Source organism: Cygnus olor, chromosome 1, assembly GCF_009769625.2.
Source record: "Cygnus olor isolate bCygOlo1 chromosome 1, bCygOlo1.pri.v2, whole genome shotgun sequence".
NCBI lineage: Eukaryota > Metazoa > Chordata > Aves > Anseriformes > Anatidae > Cygnus > Cygnus olor.
The window spans coordinates 136,216,813-136,238,886 of NC_049169.1; the positions used below are offsets into that span (position 1 = coordinate 136,216,813).

At 42.7% G+C, this 22,074-nt stretch overlaps 1 protein-coding gene across 2 annotated transcripts in view; it reads left to right on the forward strand.

Annotated features, from left to right (window-relative positions):
* ZBED1 (zinc finger BED-type containing 1) overlaps positions 1-22,074 on the forward strand; it is a 54,872-nt gene that overhangs the window by 19,813 nt on the left and 12,985 nt on the right. The gene's annotated exons all lie outside the window — the stretch shown is intronic.

Genomic DNA, 22,074 nt, shown 5'->3' on the forward strand with positions numbered 1-22,074 from the left:
TCCAGAGTCTGCAAAGGCTGGTTTTTGAAGACACTGACAGGACCATGACAATGTTTTCACACCTGTAGATCTGGCTGTCATCAAGGTCTCTTGGCCAAGTATATTCCATCAGTCTTGTATGTGTAGTGAGAATAAAAACTGGAAAGGACCCAACAACATACACTAAAATATTAAATTCCTAGTCTAGCTATTTGGCCATAAAGTACAAGCATGCTAAACAAGTCATCTGCCTCGAAAAGTACAAAGAACAATGACGGAGAGGAGGCTTCTCGGACTGTTTCCGTTTTAAGGGATTACATTCAGCAACTGCAACGCCACTGCAAGTGTCTGTAGGGGGCAGTGGAAGAAGCATCCAATTGTACTGTCTGTAGCTCACGAAAAGTAAGCAGAAGACTGTCAAGAGCTGAATATGGGTGTATGAGTATGACAGATTCTACCTTCCTCACTCATTTATGAGATAAAAATTGAAATAGAGAAAGAATAATGATGCTTTACCATGGGAGGCACTAAGCAAGTCAACAGCTCCCTGTCTTCCAACTTCTCCCTGTCTGCTGCTCCTAAGGTCCTCTAGCATAAGGGGAGCTGGCCTATTTTGTTACATTGAAATAAACATTTATTACTGGTTTTATGAAACTGGCAGGACTTGCGATTTCTGATTCTAACTGAGGATTCAGTAATGCTAGGAGTACAATTTTTCTTTTGTTTAATATTTTTTCAAAAAAAATATTGAGATTGGTGTTTTCTGAAAAGGGAAAAATACAAAATGGTGATTTATTAAATAAATCAGAGCAAAACTTCTGTGAATGCTTATGAAATGAACATAACGGAGGATAAAACAGAACAAACTAAATATACTCTCTGGTAAAAGACTTTAATGGTAAGAGAGGCATGTTTTCAAAGCATCTTATCAATAGAAATCAATTTTCATGGTTATATTATCTGATTATTTCTTTCACAAATTTTAATATCATTTTTTGATGACATTCATTAAAATGTCTGAAACCTGTGTCAGGGGAGGGTCACACTGGATCTTAGGAAAAGATTCTTCACCGAGAGGGTGGCTGGGCACTGAAACAGGCTCCCCAGAGCAGTGGTCATGGCACTGAGCCTGCCGGAGATCAAGAAGGGTTTGGACAATGCATAGATGCATGGTTTAACTCTTAGGTTGCCTGTTGTGGAGTCAGGAATTGTACTCCATGATCCTTGCAGGTCCTGTCCAACATGGGACTTCTATGATTCTATGAGAAATGCAATGATTTCCTTACTCTCCCTTCTCCCTAGAGGAACTGAATGACAAGTTCTGTTCAGAGATGCATAAAGGTCCCATTGACTTTAGTGAGAGCTTAGTATCTCCCCTTGGATGAGAGAATTTGGTCCTAAAAAGTGTACGGTTAAAAAAATGTCCAGAGAAAGAGTCATTTCATAAAGGAGCGTTGAACTGCAGTGAATAACTGCAGTGATTATTATTATTTTTTTTAACCCAGGCAGTATTTTGTTGTTTCTGAAGCCCAGTGGTTTTACCGAACATGTACAATTCATTACAAATCAACATGCTAATCAGAGTACTCTTGTTTTACAATATGTTTTCCTTGTTTATTACAATGATAGATGGTATTTTACCTGACATTTTAGGAACTGCTAATAATGTTTCACTCTGGGTCTTTTGTCATGCTGAATGCATATGAGTGTTCCACAGTTCTTTTTAAAAACTTATTTGGCATGTTGCTCTCTCTGTGATGGGAGGAACCCTGGGGCTCTGCAGAGCATCCCTGGAGTTACTGGATCTCATGTGAAAACTTAGGTTCTGTCTTTTCAATTTTCTTTGGATTGCCTGAAAGTTCTGAAATCTGTAATAAGCAAATTACACCTTCAGAGCAATGCGGGAAACCTCTGCATCTCTGGATCCCATTAAAGAACTAGATCTAGTGGGGGGAAAAAAGAGACAATGATATAAAAATATAATTGAAATAGCTTAAATGACTAGCAATGTGCTGATGAAAACACATGGAACATTTAGAAGAGAAATTGCTGTAGGTAGGTTGACAGTGTTGACAACTGTCATAATTGTATTTGATTAGATTTTGTTGTTTTTAAAATTCTCAACTTTAGCTTTCTTGTTACATCTGATTACTTTAGCCACCCAATACTTTTAGGAAAAGTGTGTGTCTAATGATCAGAATTGTACAAAACAGTGGCTTATTGGACTGAAGGGTTCACAGACCCCAAAGCAGAAATATGTTAAATACTGTGACTTTCAGGCTAAACATGCTATTTTGAGCCAGGTGCCTGCTACAGTGTGCTGAAATATGTCAGGCTTGCCCAAGTCTGACATTCAGATGATGGTTTAGAGTGGACTCTTCCTATGTCAGGCATCTAACTCACGTTTGAATTCTGGACGTCTAGTGAAGCCATCCTCAAGAAGGAGGCGGCCAGCCAACAGAGAGAAGCAGGTGCCTGTGAGAGCCTCCAGAGGGAGATGCTGCCCAGCAAACTAGGTGTCTTCTCAGCGAGAAGCGCCACCGCTCCCTGGAGGCCGCCAAAGCACCTCTCTCCTCTCCTTGTGCAGAATGAGGTCCTGGCCTCGGGCAAATAGCTTCGCCAGACTCCCAAAGTTTAGGCAGAAGCCAAGTGCCACTTTGACTCGTGACCCTGACAGCTTTGGGTTTGCAGTCCTGGTGCATTGGCATACATCTGTGGTTAGTTTTTCCATGCCATGCTCATGTTTTTGCTGCTTCAAACGCTGTTTACAGGGAAGTTGACAATTTAATGAGGCACTTGGAATTAAAAAGGGTTCTGTTCTGCATTCAAGTGCTTACTTTTATAAAAAAATGTCTTTAGGTGGCACTTCCTTGAAGTAGCTGACTGTCTGGATTAGACTCATAAGAAAAACTAATTACTAGTGCATGGGCTGCCTCTACAAACCACAGTGTAGGGTTTGCTCGCTGTCCCCCCTTGGCCTGCTGAGGAGCACCTATTATTTGAGGAGTACCTGTTGTTTTTTGGGATTGTGTGATTGGGAACTTTTGCCACGGGGCATGTGTCTGCCATTCTTGATCATTTCCTCAGGCACAGGCTGTGTACTGACATCCTGCTCAGAAGCAGGAATATCATTGCCTACCTGGCCGTTTGGCAAAATGCTGAAAATCCCACCATCAGCAGTCAGCTTTTCAACATGAGCGTGTCCCCGCTAACTGCATTCGCTCAGATAAGCTTGTTAAGCTATAGAGACTGACATTTGCTCCTGTAGAGAGCTGCCTTTATTTGGGAGAGTTATCAGATATTAGAATGATTCATCTGCCTCTTCAGGATAGCAGCTCAGTTGTACTTCAAGTCAAATCAAACAGTTGCTGTTGGCATGAAAAACAGGGAAGGCAGGCAGAGTAAGAGGAAGGACACCTTATAATTAAAATCAAGCTTTATCTTATGCCTTACTTCATTATTACTACTGAAGAAAATAGCAATTTTTACTTCCAAATATTTAGACACTGCAAGCAATATTCAGCCATAAAGCAACACAGCTTTAGAATAAGCAAAAGCTAGTATTACAGTAGGAAGATTAGTCAAGTAATTTTAAATTTTCTTAATCTTAAATAGTAACATAATCTTTGAAGAAATTCAGTGTGTGCCTCAAAAAAATTGTCACAGGCATAGTCATGAAGTGGCAGCTGACCTGCAAGTGTGGTGTTGCCTAGCAATCCCTCACCATCAGACAAAGTGGAAAAGTGGGTTAGAGTGATTTACTCAGGAAAAGAGATAATGCTAATTTTCTCCAGAAGATTCTAGTTTCTGTGGTTATTAGGAAGGTTAACTCATAACCCTGCTTCTTCTCTCTTTTCATTTTTTTAACAAGTTGAAGTTTTTAACAAGTTGAAAAACATTTTGAAATGGAGATTATCGTTTGGAAGAAAAGTCTGTGAAAGTGCAGGTGGATTTGCTTCCAAAATATTAATTTAACAAATAGTTGACAAAACTGATGAGTTTGGAGGGAAAGAATAATAAATAATGTTAAAATATTCTTTTTAACACTTCACTGGAAGTTTTCATAGCCAGGTTGAGTCCTGGACCAGTTGCCAGAGCCCTGGTCCTGCTTGTGAGTCTTTGCAGGAGCTGCTGCCAAGGAAGGTGGAAGGAAGCCCACCTGGGCTCACCACAGGACCCAGGCCTACATTAACTCCCTGCCTGGGCTGAGATGTGTGAGACAGAAGAAGCTCACACACTGACTGGCTCAGGTCATCGAGGAATGCCTGTACCAGTGCATTGCAGTGGAAAGGGAGCACCTTGGACACGTGGTGGCAGAGGTTGGGAGTTTGATGGAGCTAAGAAGCTTCTTTCTCCCTCCTCACGTTTTGATGCGTGATCCACTTATCATGCTTATATAAGAGCAGATGAGGGAGATGAGGGAGAGGGAAGCATTTTGCTTCATCCTGCTTGCCAATCCGGAGAGATCTCTTACTGGGTGTGAGCAGTAAAGTGAAACTTCAGATTTTCTGGTTATGCTGTAGGAAATGCAGCATGTAATGATGCCTTCTGGTGTACTTTGTGGCTGGTAGGACATCTTTTCACTGTATGTGATATAGATTCTCTCTCTTGATTTTCCTGAAGATTTTTCCTCTCTTACAAATCACAAGAAGGGTCGCCATGACTCCATTTCCTCTCAGTGCCTTAAAGCATTTATAGCCCTGTAGTTATTGCACTTACAGAGTGTAAGGGCTACAGGGGTGCCAAGCCCCTCTCTGTAAAACATGCACTTTCCCTGTATTCCCTATGACACAGACGAAGCTCTCACTTCCAAAGATTTCTGTATGAAGTCAAAGCCCCACTCTAATAAGCTGAACTTACAGCACCCCAGAAATACATCTACTCAGCTGAGAGGTTCAGTGTATTTGCTGTCTGAGATGCATGAGCTGTTCTGTACAGACACTGAGAACTGAAGTGTAGCACTGGTTAGAGTAGGTGGAATATTCAGAAATAATAAGTATACTGTGTTTTGGATTTCCGTGGAAGATATTACCAAATGTAGTAGTTGCCCTTAGAAAATAATAACAACAGGTTTTCCTTTGTTGGGTATTTTAGCACATAGTCTAAGAGTGAGAATAATTTAATTCCTCTATCACTTAATCTGGCAATCTGACATTTCTACAGCCAATGACAAATGATTTTCCAGGCACATTTCTGAGTTTATTTAAACTGAGAGGTAGCTGTTATCTTTTTGAAATGTCAGAATACTTGCCTGAGGAATACATATACTCCTCTCCTTTAAATGGCATTAAGTATGTGAGAGCAGGATACACAGGGTCAAATAAAAATCCCTTTGTGCAATAAACAATTCAGAGTCATAAATCTTCACTTTATCTAAGTACCCCAAAAGTTTTCAGCACGTTTTTGTCTGACCTTTTAACAAAGGCAGTAGTACTTCTGCTTGCCAGGCAACTGATTTTTGCTCATCTCTTGAGAGGTGAAAATGAAACAGCAGTGATTTCTTACCACTGCTTCAGAGAGCTATGGAGAGAAAAAAAAAAAAAATTAATCAGAATGCATAGCTTCAGGAAATTTCCAACTGCTATTATGAACATAACTGGAAATATTTCAGAATCCCCCACCGTTACAAATGGGACTGCTTGCCAGTGTACCATTTTGATGGTAATTTCAAGAGGAGACAAAGCCTGACAACACGTATCATGACAGGGAAATCAGAGCTGCATCCAGAGAGAGCAATCGCAGGCAGGAAGCAGTGGGAGAGTTTCACAGTTCCTTTCAGATAAGACACATAAGCAAAACACAAATGTGGAAAATAAATTAAAATGCAGCATAAAAAACTTCTCTCGTAAGTAAGTTATCAAAAAAAAATCCCCCACAAAATGTACCTAAAACTTGCTGTGGACATGTGTTTTCCCTCTGTCATTGCTGCAGCTTCCTGTGACTTTGACAATAAAAAAGAGAACCAAACACTGCTAATGATGAACTGACTGAAGTGACTATATGTGCTTTATACATATTTGCCTTTTGTCCTTGTTGAGACAGATTATGCACAGCTGCCCAAACCATTGATTGTAGGAGGAAGAGCAGGCTTCTGTTTGACACCCGAGAGACAGGAAAAAATGAAATTATGTATAAGTAATAATAAAACATTTTAATCCAAAGTTCATCCAAAGTCCTCTCATATTCCCATCTTTGTGCAAACTTAACATGGGCAGGGCACTGCACACACTTCTCATTCTCAGACAAACTGTGCAAAGCTGTGCATCAGCCGGCAGTAAGTACTCCGTGGCAGGCCGGGGAGGTCCCAACTGTGCCTGCAAGGGCATCCCGTCAGCTGGCACATGGTGTGGGTGCCCTCAGCACCCTGGTGCTCAGTCCTCAGTGCTCAGTGCTTCCTCCTGTCTCAGCCTGACAGCTGGGCAGGCTCATGGAGCAGGAGGAGGCAGCCGCTGGCTCTGGCGGCCTGCACTGCAGCGTGGTAGTCAAGATGGCAGCCATCACACAGGGGCGCCGTCTCCTTCCTTTACCCCATCCTGGAAAAGGGGCTGCCAGAGCCAGACTTGCTTTCGAACCCAACAGTGCAGACAAAGTGCAGCATGTTCCCTAAAATGTTGTATTTTCGCTTAACCATTTGCACAGCCTTCGTGGGCCCAGAGACTTTTACCAGAGAGGAACCGTGGAAGAGGAAGCCTGCACTCACTTCACTCTGTGTGTCAGGCTGCCAGCAAAACGAGGGTAGCTGTGCTAACATGTGAACAGCCACCTGATAAAAGGCTCTGCCAGAGCCACGGCTCAGAGCAGGGATGCTCTCAGTACGTTCTTGTTCTTGGTTTTGGTTCCAGAAGATGTCTGTGTCTCATGACTGTAATAATACTCAATCATCATGCTATAATTAAGGGCTTTTCATGTAATCGTCTGTATAACTGATTACTTTGGGTTATACCCTGCTCATGCTGAGCTTGCTTGGCAGAATTCCCACTGACAGCAGTACGAGAAGGATCGGGCCTTCTCCGAGCAGTTTCCCAATACTGTCTGACAGTACCACACTTTTGAGACCGCTCATGGTCAAGGCGAATTATTAGACTCTTAATTCTTGGAATATTAAAATGGCACCATAAAAATAACATTCTCTTTCTCAGAAGCCAGAGTCATGTTCTGGTCATTCTGGTCATTCTGCTGCTTCCCAAGAATACAGCACAACAACAAGGTATGAGAAGGTTTGAGAAAGACTTTATCTAAAAGGCTGAAAATCGTAGACTTTCAAGGCATGGAAAATAAGAAGGAAGATGAAAGATTTTATAGTGTGGATGGTATAGCTACAATCACTTGCTTTTTCCTACTGTAAAAAATAACAACCAATTAAACAATCAAGCTAACCTAATAAAACTTCGAAACAAAATATGTCCACAGATATATTTGTTATTTTAAAAATTGGACGTCAACATTTTTGCCATTAACTCTCATGGAACCAGGATACGCAGATTTGTGTGATCTGAAAAGACATTGGACGTTTATAGGGACAGCAAAAACATGCACACTTTGAACTTCATAAGCTCCTGTTTTTAAAGGTTGAGAGCTTGTTTTTCGATGTATTGAATGTACATAATTCATTTTGACTTGAGCTGGAGTTCAGAGCATGGAGCAATTTGAGAGTACAGACCTTCATTTCCTCTCACAAGGGCGAAGTACCTCTGCCTTCGGATAGTCTTGTTTTCCATAATCTGTACTGCAGTAGCACTTAGGGGAGATGGTTAATTGAAAAGCAAAAGGGAAGAGAAAATTCCCACAGCCCCAGGCGTGCTGGCTGGCCTGATGAAATCCCCTCCTGGTCACCAGTGGCCGGGCACCTCACCTTCTGTCCAGGGCAAGCTGCCGGGGAATGGCGGCTCACACTGGTGGGAACAGGCACATCGTTGCCTCACAGCATTTCTCTCTCCTTCCTGTGAAGTTTTTGATGCTGCTCGCTGTCAGAACTGCATCAGCAGATTGTTCTGTGCTGAAGCTTGAGTTTTTGGTGAGCAAGGCATTCATGACTGTGCTAGGGAGTTGGGGTCACTTGCTGATGCAGCTGAGGCACCTCCTGCGAGCGCACCACAGGAGCCATCCTGTCCAACACCCAGTTCCCAGAAATGCAGAAGCAGGTGAAGGGGTTGCAGACATGGGTCTGGGATGCAGGAGTGCTTCTCCACCTCCCAGGGTGAGCAGCACCTTTTCAGGTAGATGGCACAGGTTCACCTATGTTATCTGATGCAGTTCTGCCACATGGCTTGTGTGTTTCCATAGCATCTTAACCATCTTTTGTATATATTATAATCCACAACATGAAGGTCCTTCTGTAGCTAGGCACTGTACAAAAAAAATAAAAAATAAAAATAAATGCAGAAATAAGGCCTCTCTGTCACCACACTGCTAGAAATGAAAGAAAAAAAAAGGAAGGAAGGAAGAAACAAAGTGAGAGGGAAAGACAAACCGCCTGATCAGGATATTGTCCAAGAGAAGATGTGATGTCAAAACTTAGCTAGTAGCACAGTAGCGGGTGAGAAAGTTTGCTGCCAGCAAATATTTTTTTTCAAAATGCAAACATTTCCAGAGGTGCCGAAAATCTCACCACGACATCCACGTTCAACGTCCAAATATTCTGCTTTGTGAATTGAAGTGTTTAATTTTCCTGTTTCTTTCATGTTGACTTTGGAATCATATTAGAATACCAAATTAAATATTACAATATGTTCCTAGTAGATGCTGCAGATATTGATATATGTAGGACAGTGTTTTGACAATATCTATATTTAATACCTAAGAATGACATTTTTTCAGAATTTTGCTCTGAGAGGAATTTGATTTTTTTTTTTAATTCTGATTCAGCATGAAAATAAATGTTAAAATGTTAGTATTTCCCTAAACATGGAAATTCTTACCAGCTGTAATTATAATTATCCTAAATAATTCAGTTTCTGAAGCCAAATAGAGCAATGGCAGCTATAATATGCAAGCCTACATATTGTAGTCTATTGATATTCACAGCTTATGCTTTCCATTTGTGCAATTTTCCTTTATTTTCTTCATGTGTACACCACTGTTACAAGTCACATTTATTCTAAAATAGCTTTCAGTCATTTAAATCTTTTGCTCTATTGTTTTTAACATCAGACATCTCAGTGTAGATATCTTAGCAAAGTGTATTTAAAATGTCTCTAATTTTATAAGCTAACACTTGCTTGATGTGTCCCCTTGTTGCTTAGGGTATGAGAGAAAAATAGACTACTGATATGCAAAGAAAAGCGGGTATGGAAACTTGTAATCTTTCCAGTAAACCATTCAAGTATGAGCTCAAATCTTTTTGTTGTTGTTGCTTTTTGCTTGTTTTTGTAGAGAAGACTATTATTTCTTCAATATTCCCTCTTTTTGTATGAGAGTGTATAGAGAGAATCACTAGTCACATCCTCAGGTAAGATCTGAGAGGATTTAAGGTGGAAACCCAGACATTTGGCACATTTTTGCGGTGCTGTAGCTGTGCTTGCCGGATTGGTTGGAGCTGTGGAGGTGGATGGCGTCTTCTCGCTTCTGCCCTGCAGTGTTTAAGATTGTGCAGGGCAGTCGTGCTTCCAGTTACACCTGTGCAACCCCACTGGTATTTAATATGGTTGTACAAGTGTAATTGAGGATATAATCTGGCCTGCAGTCATATGGAATCACATGATGCCTTTTTTTTTTTTTTTCTTTTTCTGGAGTCACTTTTCCAGCAAAACCACAGCTTAACTACAGCAGGACCATAACACTTGAAGGGCTATCGTCAGTAAGCAAATCTGAGACTCAAAGGCGGTGTTGCAGACATTGCTGATGGAGCAGAAAAGACACCCTCTGCAGCATTTACATTTTAGATGTGGCTCGTTTCTTTTCATTCTCATGAAGCTCGCCCCAGCCGCAGGTGGGGACGTCAGAGTATGGAGACAGTCCACGAGGATTTAGAAGGTGGAGGACCAGCTCCCAGATCCCTCAGGGAGGCCGCTGTGTAGAAACGAGTTTGCCTTCTTGTTACAATAAATGTAGAAAACCATTTCTGTGCTAGAAGGTGATTTTGGCTGCTGTTTCCCATGTCACATGTTATTATAAATCCAACGGGGTGCTGGATATTTCCAGGCCAGCCTTCACTCATGGAGATTCTCTACTGCTCTGCCCTTTCTTTCCATTTTGCAGCCAGGCATCATATGCAAAGAGAACCAAAGCCTATGGAGATGTTTTTCATAGTCTTGCTGGGCTTTGAATCTTGTCCTCAGCAAGTTACCGGGGAAGATCCTCAGTTTGAGCATTTTACATACATCTCATAAAGATATTAACTGCTGCAAATCAGCAGTGGCAGCAGGTAGCACCAGGACATGTGCTCACAGAGACACTTGGCAGTCACGGCTGCGAATGGGACCACAAAGCCCCCCCTCACCTTCCTTCACCTGCACTGCACTAGCCACAGAGGTGTTGCCCCGTGGTGACACAGAGAGCGACAGGTAAAGATGGGACTGCCTTACAAGCCTTTCACTTCTTGTGCCGCCTGGGTACACCCATGGAAGGAAAGGGACATACGATACCAGCTTTGCCCTCTTTGTGCTGCTTCCAGATGCAGGAAAGCCTGACAGTGGGTATCCATCCTCATTGCTGCTATTTCGATTGGAATTGGTGGGTGCTAAGGATGCAGGAGACAGTAATGGTGCCTTTCACAATATTAGGAGGTGAAGAAATATGCTGGAGGAACTGGCAGATTCTCAGGGGGAAAAAAAAGTTAGAAAAACGATCTCTGTCAAGAAGCCAATGTTTGTTTGCTGACTCTACTAATTAGTCCACAGGGGTCTTGTCACGTAATTTCCGCTATCTTAACAGATATATTTGTTTCCAGATGCACACTAGGGCTTAATTCTTTGAATATTTTCAATGAGTTTCTTCTGTCCATAAATAAAAAAGAGACTGACAACTAGGCAAAGACTAAAATTTTGAGATCCAGTTGATAATAGAAAATTCACAGGGGAAGCATTCCTCTGTTTCCCCGAGCATCAGCGAAGTTGGCAGGGTGAGCTGGCAGTCCCTCGAGGGGCACTGCAGCCCCCAGCCAGCTGCCCCAAGGGGTCCCTGCTGGGTGGGCTGGCCAGGATGCCTTACGCTGCGTGCAGGTTAAAGAAACACGAACAAAAGCTTCAAAGAGAATGCACTGGGGTAAGGAAATGGTAAAATGAATGGCTAGGTAGATGAGGTGCTGTGCACTAATAGTCTGGATGGGTTTATGGTTAGCGGCTGCAGGCTACCAGGAAATGTATCTTCAGGGTAGTGAAATCTGTTCCCCTCTGCCTCGTAAGTTTGGAATAAACTTGAAGTCAGTGGTGCTCCACTGGTGCGTAGCAAGCTTAATTGAAGGCAAAATTATTTCTATTTGCAGGCACGATGCTAATACTGAAAGAAGAGCAAAGTTCCCCTTTGTGTAAGAGGTCTGAATGCAGCAAAAAATTACCTCTTGTTGAGTACTCAAAATGATATGTGATGGGCCCTCTGTAAAGCGGTGAATGATTTTATTCAAAGGGTGCAAAGCAACCACGTACAAAAACATCCAGTTGGTTGGGTTTTCTACTGGAAGCACTTCAGAATGTGTAAATGGAAACTGGTTGGTCTGGGAGTAAAAAACAAAACAAACAAACAAACTAAAGGATATGTATTAAGTGGGACCGCCATCTAGCACAATGATCAGAAAAAAGGCTTGAGGTTCTTAAGGGTTCTTAAGTTTTCATTGAAACTATCAGCCTAGTACACAGCAAAAAAAAAGTGAAAGAGATAACAGATTGCAGTAGCACATAGACAGAATATAAAATAAACCGGTGGCTTTAGGTGAGCAAAAAAAATAAGAGAGAACGTCTGATCTTCGGTGTATAGCAAAATGTATTGCGCTGGGAAAAAAACTGATGTACCTGCACACTGCACAGGTGGGTTCAGTTTCCCGTACGATACACTCTGCAGGCTGTGTTACAGTGTGTGCATCGAGTGTTTGCTTTCAGAAAATTACGAGGACTGGTATTTTGTCTTTTTAGAGACCCATTGCAATAGCTAATGAGTGTACAGAGTGACTCAGCAAAACCCAGAGAGAAGCAATCAGCGTGGTTCCCCCCCCCAGCAGGAATAAATCATTGTAACTATAAATCAAACAAGTTATTACAGGGCTCAAACAGCTCCGAAAATTCCAAGTAGCAGCAGCAGATAATTAAAAAGGCAAGGTCTGGGTCGAGACAAAGCCTTCCATTTACAATGTTTCAAGGACTCATTGCACAGCCTTTATATTTTTTTCTTTTTTATTCCTCCCCCCTCTCTTGCTCTCTCTCTCAAGTGGCAAAAAATAGTAGTAAGAAAAATAGAAAGTGCAGGAAAAAACATGACTTACAAAGTGTCCTCAGCCGCGTGGGGATCTCGTCGGCGAGGAGGGGATGCAGTCCCACCATGCATGGATGCAGAAGACTTTTTGGCTGGTGGGAGGGCAGATGTTACCCTAGGCAGTCCTGCTCTGGTCTGTCAGATGTATTTGTCCCACTCACAGCACCTGGAGAGGTCTCACCCTGTCAGGAGGCACGCTGGGACCAGACCCTGCCCCGAGAGCCCAGGAGCAGCAGGCAGCCGTCCTCATCCATGTTTCCATGTGGCCGAGTAGTTAGTTACAAGCAGGAAAGAGAGCTGTGCGACTAGCTAGCTCTGTGCAGGCCTTGACAAGAACATCACTTGGTTCCCTTAATGCTTTAATCTCTTCCTAGTTTACACTTTCAGTCTCGCAGTGTAAATACACGAGGTACTCTCTATACCAACACTTCGTTCTGTGCATCAGTCTCGGTAACATTAATAGACACGCCACAGCACACTTTGAACAGGGGGTGTCTAAATAGAAGGTTGACAGATTGTGTTGTCTTGTGAACTCCTTCTGAAGAAATGGAAAAGATCTCTTACACTAAACAGGAAATGAGTAAGACAAAAAAAGGAGTATACAAAATAATAACTGCTTTAAAGAGAGACTGGGATTTTTATTTCCAGCCTCAAAATACAGAAACAAGGGGCTATGCAGTAAGATTAGAAGGTGGAAAGTTAAAAAAAATTTGAAATATTTTGTCACCAAATGTGTGTGGTTAGACCATGAAACTCAGAGCACGAAACAACTAGAAGAGACTTAATAAAATTCAAAAGTAATTTGAATGGTTATCTCGATACCAACTGTATCTAAAGAGACAGTTAATGGTGGCAGGACAAAAAATGGACATTACATCTTCAGAATTTTAGTCTATCAATCTTTATTAATCATAGAATCATGGAATGGTTTGGGTTGGAAAGGACCTTAAAGGTTGCCCTGTTCCAACCCCCCTGCCATGGGCAGGGACACCTCCCACCAGACCAGGTTGCCCAAAGCCCCATCCAGCCTGGCCTTGAACAACTCCAGGGATGGGGCATCCACAGCTTCCCTGGGCAGCCTGTGCCAGGGCCTCACCACCCTCAGAGTAAAGAATTTCCTCCTTATATCTAATCTAAATCCACCCTGTTTCAGGTTAAAGCCATTTCCCCATGTCCTATCACTATACCCCCTAATGAAGAGTCCCTCTCCAGGGATTAAGTATCAGTGTAATAAGTGAAGATGAGAAAGAAGATGGAATTTACCATATAGAAGATTGTCTGGTGACAAGACTTTAAACTTCCCTCTAAGATACCAGATACTGGTCATTTTAACAGGTACATACAGGCTGGTGCTGATCTTGCATCTCATGCAGTGTGGCTGCTCAGTGTTCGGTGCGTTCCCCAAGCTGCAGCACAGACATTCCTCCATACAAATTTCTGAAGTTTAGTAAAATTTTCTTTTTTTAACATCATGATGTAAATTAACCTTTTGTTTGGAGCAGAAACAGTTAATAGTTACACAGAGGAGGAAAATAAGCCTGTATGTAGGAAAAGCAATTTCTTTGGGCCTGAATACAGGTAAATGTATGCCTTTGTGTGTAAATAAACTCTACTTTGATTAAGCAGGGAAGTGCTCTTTCTGTTTTTACTCTTCCTATTTAATCAACAATACCAGGAGAGAGAGAATCAGATCTCTGATTGCTATTGATGGCATATTGTAAACAGTTTGTGGAAAGACAATACAGAACTAGGGCATGATTGATGTTGTGAGAAATGAAAAAGCAAGGAAAGACAGATTCAGAATTTAGTAAGGAGAAACCAGCTTTTACCTTGATTCCTCCTTGAGAAAAATACTTCAGCATAGTGCACGGATGATTGTGATCTTACTTCTCGGAAGCAAAAACCCAAAGAAAGACAGGCTGGCCACAAGCGAGATGGGCACAAGATCCAACACGCCAGTTGCAGGAAACCCCCTTGTTTTGCAATCAGAAACCCAGCCAGCGAAATCATGAGCATCAAGCCACTCAGTTTGTATGTAATGTATATTTTTGGTTGCTTTCTTTTCTTTAATCTGAAACAGTAGCAAAGGCTCCTGGGTTTGCACATCTGATAGATTAAAACCTATTTGCTACAGCTTTCAATTTGAGTGTGCAGTTACCAGGAAAATTTGCTGTCCACCTACAATTTTTGTGTAACAAATGCATGTTATAATCGATATATATATATATATATTTTTCAAAGTAGCATCACTGCTGTAATGTGATTGATATAGGTAAACATACACACTCTTTCAGGAGAGAAGTAACAGCATCAACTAACCCCTTCAAACACTTCCATGTTAAGTCCTGGATGTAGGAAATGCCACTCCCCTCCCACAAGCTTAATGACATTTCAGAGTGTTATTTTATCTGTCCATACACATAAACATGCATATACGGTTACAATATATGCATTTTTTAAATTGTTATTATGAGAGGTTGGATGAACTCTCTATAGTTTAGTGATCTAGACCTTATATAAATCTGCTTTGAAGTGAAGTCAGGGAGCAGAAGAACATTGTGCTGGGATATTGGAATAAAATGTTCTGCAGCGGTAAAGAAGCTTATCCTAAACTTATCAATTAACAGTCAAAATGACATATAGTGGGTCAGTATATGATGTTCTTTTGCAAGTTTCCAGAAAAAAAAAAAAAAGAAAAAAAAAAGCGCCTCGTTTTAAGAAGTAGCTTTAAAGACTGTAACTGTTCACTTGAGTTATTGGTTGGTTTGGATTAAGATCTTTTACTAGATGAAAAGTAGTTGTTACAAAACAGGCTTAAATCTGAGTTTTAAAAGCTTCTTATGCATGTCAACTGCCTATGTCATTTGATAATGCCATGCTGGTACTTAAAAGCATACTTTTACTCAAAAAAAAATCAGAAACTCAGAAACTAAAAATATGCCTATCATATATACAAGCAGCGATATCCGAGTCCTTTATGTTAGGCTTATCATCATTAAATACTGAATGTAAATGGCTGGTATTACCGAAACAGCAGCAGCAGATTAGGAAACAGCACAAAACCTAGTGTAATAGGAAATCTTACAATGCCCCGTTTCTAACCAGCGTGCTCCCTGGGGATCCCGGTGTTATCGATCCGGCTGGAGCTGCCTCAGCTCTTGGGCCGCCAGCATAGTCAGCAACAACCACTTTGTTACTTATTTGTGAGTCTCTAGTGTCAGATTTTTTAAAATGGCTGATCTCTCGTTCTGCACTGTCTCACTGCGCACCGGGATGTGACGATGATGTTGAGTTAAACTGCTGCCTTAATGGACTTGGCATTAGGCTATCAGAAGTAAGATATTATGTATAATCAGAAAGTTTATTGCCTTTTGATAACCTGAATTTCAATAATGTTATATTATATGTATAATTGGAATTGGACATATTTAGATAAGTCAGGAAGTGTATTCTTAACAACTCTCATGATGAGCTCTTGGCTTTCTCCAGTGTTTAAATTCTTTTTGTCAGCACAATGAACTGTCTAGGATAATTTCTAGTGCTTATATTTTAGTGGGTCAAAGTATAACTCTTGGACATTATATGGCTCATCACAGGCAAGTGTTAGAGAAGTGTAAGGTCTGCGCCTTGCTGAATCTTCTCTGCAGTGGCTCGTAAGGCAATTTGGCACTCTGACCACACCACAGTTTTCTTCTGTACCGACAAAAAGTGATTTGAAGAGTGAAGAGCAAAGCTCAGTGTGCTTCCAGGGACATGGATCATCCCAAGGACAAGAAATGAGAGGTGTTTTTTTTTCAGATGTCTCCTCTTATCTATGTCACGTGTGAGCTTGTCATCAAGGATGGCAGGACCTCTTTATTCTTGTAGTATTCCCTTTCAAATTTTCAAATGCACCCATTTTGAGTCCTTTCCTTTCTTGCTCTTTCTAGCTTTTTACACAGTTGTGCTTTGTGCCTAGTAAATTAATGTAATGCTATGGAATAGCCAAAATCCCAACCATCACTGTGCAAGCCAAACATAAACAAGTTATATAACACTGCAACCACTCATTTATTAAAGTAAGTGGAAAATTCGAGGCATACGTAATCTTTTGGACAACTGACAGGCAGGTGTGATCAAGAGAACGGGGAACCCAGTGATTGTAGGCAGATAGAGAGACAAGTTTGTCAGGGTAATTAGAAAGCAAAGTGAGGCAGAATTGGGAAAAACGGACCGGACGCTGACTGCCGCGGGACAAGGAGAGGTAGCGGTGGTGGCAGCTGTGTCAGAGGAGGGACAAAAGGACAGCAGGGGCAGAGTGGGCTCGAGGTGCTGCTGGATGCTCTCCGATGCTCAGCAGCCCCTGGCACATTTGGTATAGACGGGAGGTAGCTCCAAGGGCACTGGGCATCTCCTTGTTACCGAGGGTCGCCTGCCTTCTTCCTCCCACTGTGTGCTGTGGTCTGGGTGAGCAGCCAGCTGGAGCATTCATTTTTCAGTGAAGCTGAACCAGAGACTGACCCATCTCTAGCCCTTCCCACAACTCTCGTTTTGTGGCATCTGCGTATCTCCCTTTTCTCTGCATTTGCATTGTGTTTTGGCCTGATCTTCCCTCCAGCTCATGCTACACGTGTCTTTACCCATCGCTGCTTCCTCTCTCGTCAGCAGCAGCCTAGAGCCAGGCAGTCTGAGCACCCCGGACAGCCTGTGACAACTCACAGGGAATTGCTTTCCCTGTGCTCACTGCAGAGTGCTGTGGGCAGGAGATGCCCAAGGAGCCCAGGACGTCTGCACAGTGGAGCACGAAAGCAGCGCGGGTCCTAAAGATGACAGGCATCAGCTCCTGTCCAGAAGTTGATGGGCAAAATGGGAATGCATGAGGAAAAACACACACATACACACATGTGGACAGACTGGGGCACAAACCCAGGTCACTTCAAGCTGCATGAAAAGTTCAAACCAGTTAATTACCGCTTTCTCTTGGCAGCAGCAGATGCCTTCCCTCACTCACCATGTAAAACACCAGCCGCAGTCCTGACCACACAAGCAGTTCTGCCTGGCACAGTCCCGGACACTTTATCCCTCCTGCACCACTGCAGAACCTGACAGCCAAACTCCACCTCCCATCACCCTTCCGCCCACCCATCTGCAGAGCAAGCACTCCTTGATCGTAGCTTGTTGTCACCCGCTTGTCTGTGGCGTGTAGGATGTGTCACAGCCGGCGTCCCCAGGCACCAAGGCTCCCTGTACCCACAGGGCTTGGTCACACCATTGCCTGAGGCTGCTTGGCGCGGATGGAGACAAGAGCAGCCGTCAGGGAAGTGCCAGCAGATGGCACAGGGGAGATCAGTGAGCCCTGGTGCTGCATCTCGAGTCCAACCAGCAGCAGTAGTGTCACAGCCATGCTTGTCTAAGATCACAGGCAAGGTTATGTGCACCTGGAAGCCCATCTGCTATTTTCTCCCCATGAACCTTGCCTCTTTTAATAGTGCTGGATGTGGTACCAAGTATTCTTGCAAGCAAATGCAGCAAAAATACAGGTGCAGATCAACTCATGATACCCAGCTTGTGAGGGGTGACTCTGCTTTTCTATTTCCTCCACATGAGAATGTTGCTAATCGAGTTTCTGGTGAAAGCCATGTTTATCTTACAATATTGCTAAGGGAGAGATCATGGAGAGATGAAGGGCCAGGTGCCATGGAAAACTCTTGTTTGGGACCATAATCACCTTATTGACTGTTGGCCGAACCTTTGCAAAATCCTCTTAAATATGGGTTGGGCAGGGTTGCACACACTATTCCACAGGCGCTTGCAGGCACTGCTGTACAAACACTGAAATAACCACACTGCAGGTATTGACAAAGGGTATCTTTTTACACAACTGCACTGTCAACAAAGCCATTTCTATAGCGGGCACGATTAATCTTTTTTATTATTATTACTTTTCTTCCCAATAGCATTACTTTATTCATGCTGGACCACTGCCAGGCGACCTGTCTTGTAGAAATCTGTCTGAGATCCTTCCGTTCCTCTCCCACCTTGATTAATGCCAACAGCTCTGTGCCACTTTGTTGCAACAACTTCTCCCTTGCCCCATCCAAGACATTAGGGAATGTATTAGCCAGCATCAGACCTAGTAGGGTAACTGGACACCCTGCTGGTATTTTGCTCAGATTTCACCATGGAAGTCACTCCCTGTTTTGCTCTAGTCTGAGTGCAGGTTTTTGTTGTTTCCTTCTGTTTTGTAAATATTCTGGTCCTTACCCCACAGATGCTTAGCTTCCCTTATGTGCAGATCTTCTCAAAGGGCTCTTAAAACTCCATGTATGATAATCAATCGGTATTCTTTTATATACTTATGGATGTTTTCAAATAAAGTCAAAGAAATGCATGAGAACCGATTTTCCACTGCTGAAATAAGGCTGGTTAATCCTTGCCATATCTAGGCTTTCCAGCTATTTTGTTATTCTTTCAGCAAATTCACCAATTAAAGTTGCCGAGTACAATTTGTAGGCCACTAATAACCCTAATCATTTCTAAGTATATCCACTGTTTTGATGTATTTTATGACAGAAGCTATTTTTAACAAAAGCTCTTCCATTTCTGTTACACCTCACCTACTTTATACTTAGGTTCCTTCAGAAGTACCGTATGCAAGCACACGTGCTTGGGGATTTTATTTTGTTCTACATTATCGGCTCTTTTCTGCCTTCTGTCTCTTCGGTCTCCTAGTCTTGCCTGAACGGCAGGCAATAGCAGCAGGGGAAGTTGCTCAGATCCTACCTGACAGGGAGCAGGGGTGCTGCGGGGAGCAAACCCAGCCCCGGCTACTCATGCTGCAGGCTTTGCAGACCAGGTACGACCTAACAGCGTGACAAGTGCCGAGCACGACGATGCATAAGTACGCATGATGATGCTGCAGGGCCAGTCACTTTAAAAAAAGCTCAGCAAGAGGAATCAGCGCAGCATGCTTCTTGCGTAATAGGTTGGTGGCTTGCACATTTGGCTGAAGAGAGGAGGTTGTTCCCGTTCGAGGACTCTATTAGCTATTAATAGTCCATATCTTCACCCTATTCTTCTCCAGTCTAAAAAGCGTAAGCTGTTCAGGGAATACAGACTGGGACTCTGTCCCCTCTTTCCCATGAACTTACCATCAGTGCTGGGCTACAAAACTCCAATTTCTTGTGTTTACTCTGTTCTTGGGCTTCACTTCCTTATCACTACTGGCACACTGACAAGGGTTGTTTTTTCCTAATGAGACCATTTTCTTGAAAAGTGAAATATGTGAAAAAGATTGAGAGGGGTCAAAAACCTTTCTGCATTACAGGCAAATGCAGTAGCACTAATGCAGGTTCACAGAGGGTTGTTTGTAGACCCATCCCTCATGCTACTAAATAAAAATAAATGCATCCCATTAGATGATTGCCCACGGTATGGGTGTCTGCTCTCAATCCCAGGGACTTCCCACTGCATAGCTGTGGACAGCTGTCCTCTTGGCAAAAGCTAATTTTTTTCCAGGTAGCACCCTCCCCAAGTTGCTGAAGAGGTCCCTGAGAACTGAGTCTTCTGTATGATCATGCTAGGCTCAAATGCCTACTATCTGGCAAGTCTAGTTTGGAGGTACCTAAAATGACTCTTTTTTTGCATAGAGGAAAAAATAGGAGCATGCAGCCTGTCAAAATGGTATGCAGGTACTCAAAACCCCACATGAATTGCAGACAACAATCCCAACTGACTGTTTCCCATCACTGCCTAATCTTGTGAGCACCTCCCTACTGAACCTGAAAGCTCCTCGGGCATTTAACTTTATTCACCCACACATGTTCAGGAAGATAGGCACTTATCTCTTGCCTCAAGTTCTACTGCAATCCAGCTTAGGAACAGAGGCATTTAAATCCCTTTCAGAAGCCTGAAAAATTAGCAGCAGTCAGAATTATGTCTCACGTCTTCCGGTGCGGGCCACCAGCTTTGACGTACGTGCGAAATGCAAAGAGCACGTCTCAAAGTGAGCGAGGAAGTGGAATTCTGGATGTCACCGCCTGAGAGGGATTGATGAGACACCGCTTGCCTCTCAAGAGGCTGCCTCACTGTTATGCCATGCTCAGGCAAAAAGCATGGCCAGCCTCTCCCACTGAACCTGCACCTCTGTGTGGTGAATACAGAGAGTCGATGACTCGTTCTCATCTCAAAGGGAGTCAAACTCATGTACCTGGGAAAGACGTGCTGCCTGGGGGATCGTCATGGAACAAAACGAGAAATGGGCCTATCCTCCTTTTGCTCCCCATGCTGTCCACTCCACGCCAGAGTGTTTGAACTGCTAGGCCAACCTTGGATTCACTTCTGTGTGCTCTGGTATGGCCCTGTGCCTCTTGTGTTCCTGGCTGCGCAGGCTCTCAGCTGCAACACCTCACCACCCGTGATACCTTATGGTTGCTGATTATGCCATTCTGCTGGGAAGTTTGAGCTCAGGGTTTAATTAAGAGTCTAGAAACATCACCCACTTCCTTTCTTACGGCTTTATGCATCTTTATGCAAAATGTGGGTGGAAGTGCTATGATCACATACCACTTCATTACTGCCAGTCCTGCAGGAGGGATGGATCAGCTGGAGCAAGTGTGGATGGAGTATTACTAGTATTTCCAATGACTTTTCCAAGAGGCTATCTGCGCTCTAACCACAGGCTGTCTTTGCCTGCTGGCTGTGTGAGTTCACTGTTGCAGTCAGCGGAAAGAGGGAAGCACTCAAAGCACCTCAAAGGAAGCAGTCATCTTCTGCAGGTCTTCAGAAGTGCCTTTCGCTGGCCACTGTCTGTATAGGAAAGCTGAGACAATTAGATTACTACTTTCGTCCCTTCCAGGGCTCAGACACCTAAAATTTCACTGAGGTAATAATGTCTCAGTGAGGTATCTAAAGTAGATGGACAAGATTCCAGCCCAAAGACTCAAAGCTTCACAGCTAATGATTGTAAGGGAAAAAAACAAACAAAAAAACAAACAAAAAAACCAAACAACCAGCATATCAATAAGAAAAAAAGATAACTACAGAAAAACAAGGAAAAGGAAGTATCAGTTAAAACTAGAATGCATCATAATACACTAATTGAGAAGAATCGAAGACATAGAGACTTTCTTAATGTTATTGTTTCTCCTCTACTTCACATCCCATCAGCCTTTAGAAGAAATAAATGGTGCTCAGACAAATTTTCCTCAATCCTCCTATGAATCATGGAGGGTTGGAAATAATTTTAACACTGAAAGAAGTAGTAGGACCAGTAAGAACATAATCTTAACCCATCAGTTGTTCCCCCCCTTGGTCTAATTTTTGCATAGCACTGTCTGAAAAAGGACAGAAGAGCATTTATTTCCATGGCTTGAATGTGCATTAATTGATTTTATTATACTAGAAAACCCGAGAAAGCATGGCGTATTTATATAAAGATCGCATAAATGCACTGTAGGCAAGTTTCACAGTTTAAAGTTACAAAGAGCTTTCATTAATGCTGTAGTTCTGAGAATAGGCTGTAAAGAGTCCTCAGCATAAAGGAGTCAGGACTTGATTTTTACTGAGATAAGTTGAAAGAATAATACACCTTTTCTAAACGTCAGTGTTTCTTCTTTCATGTCTTTTTGTGATGCTCTTCCTACCACGGCGTGCATGGCTGAGAACAATATACATTAAGAACGAAACCTTCATTGATGTGACTGCGTGATGTCG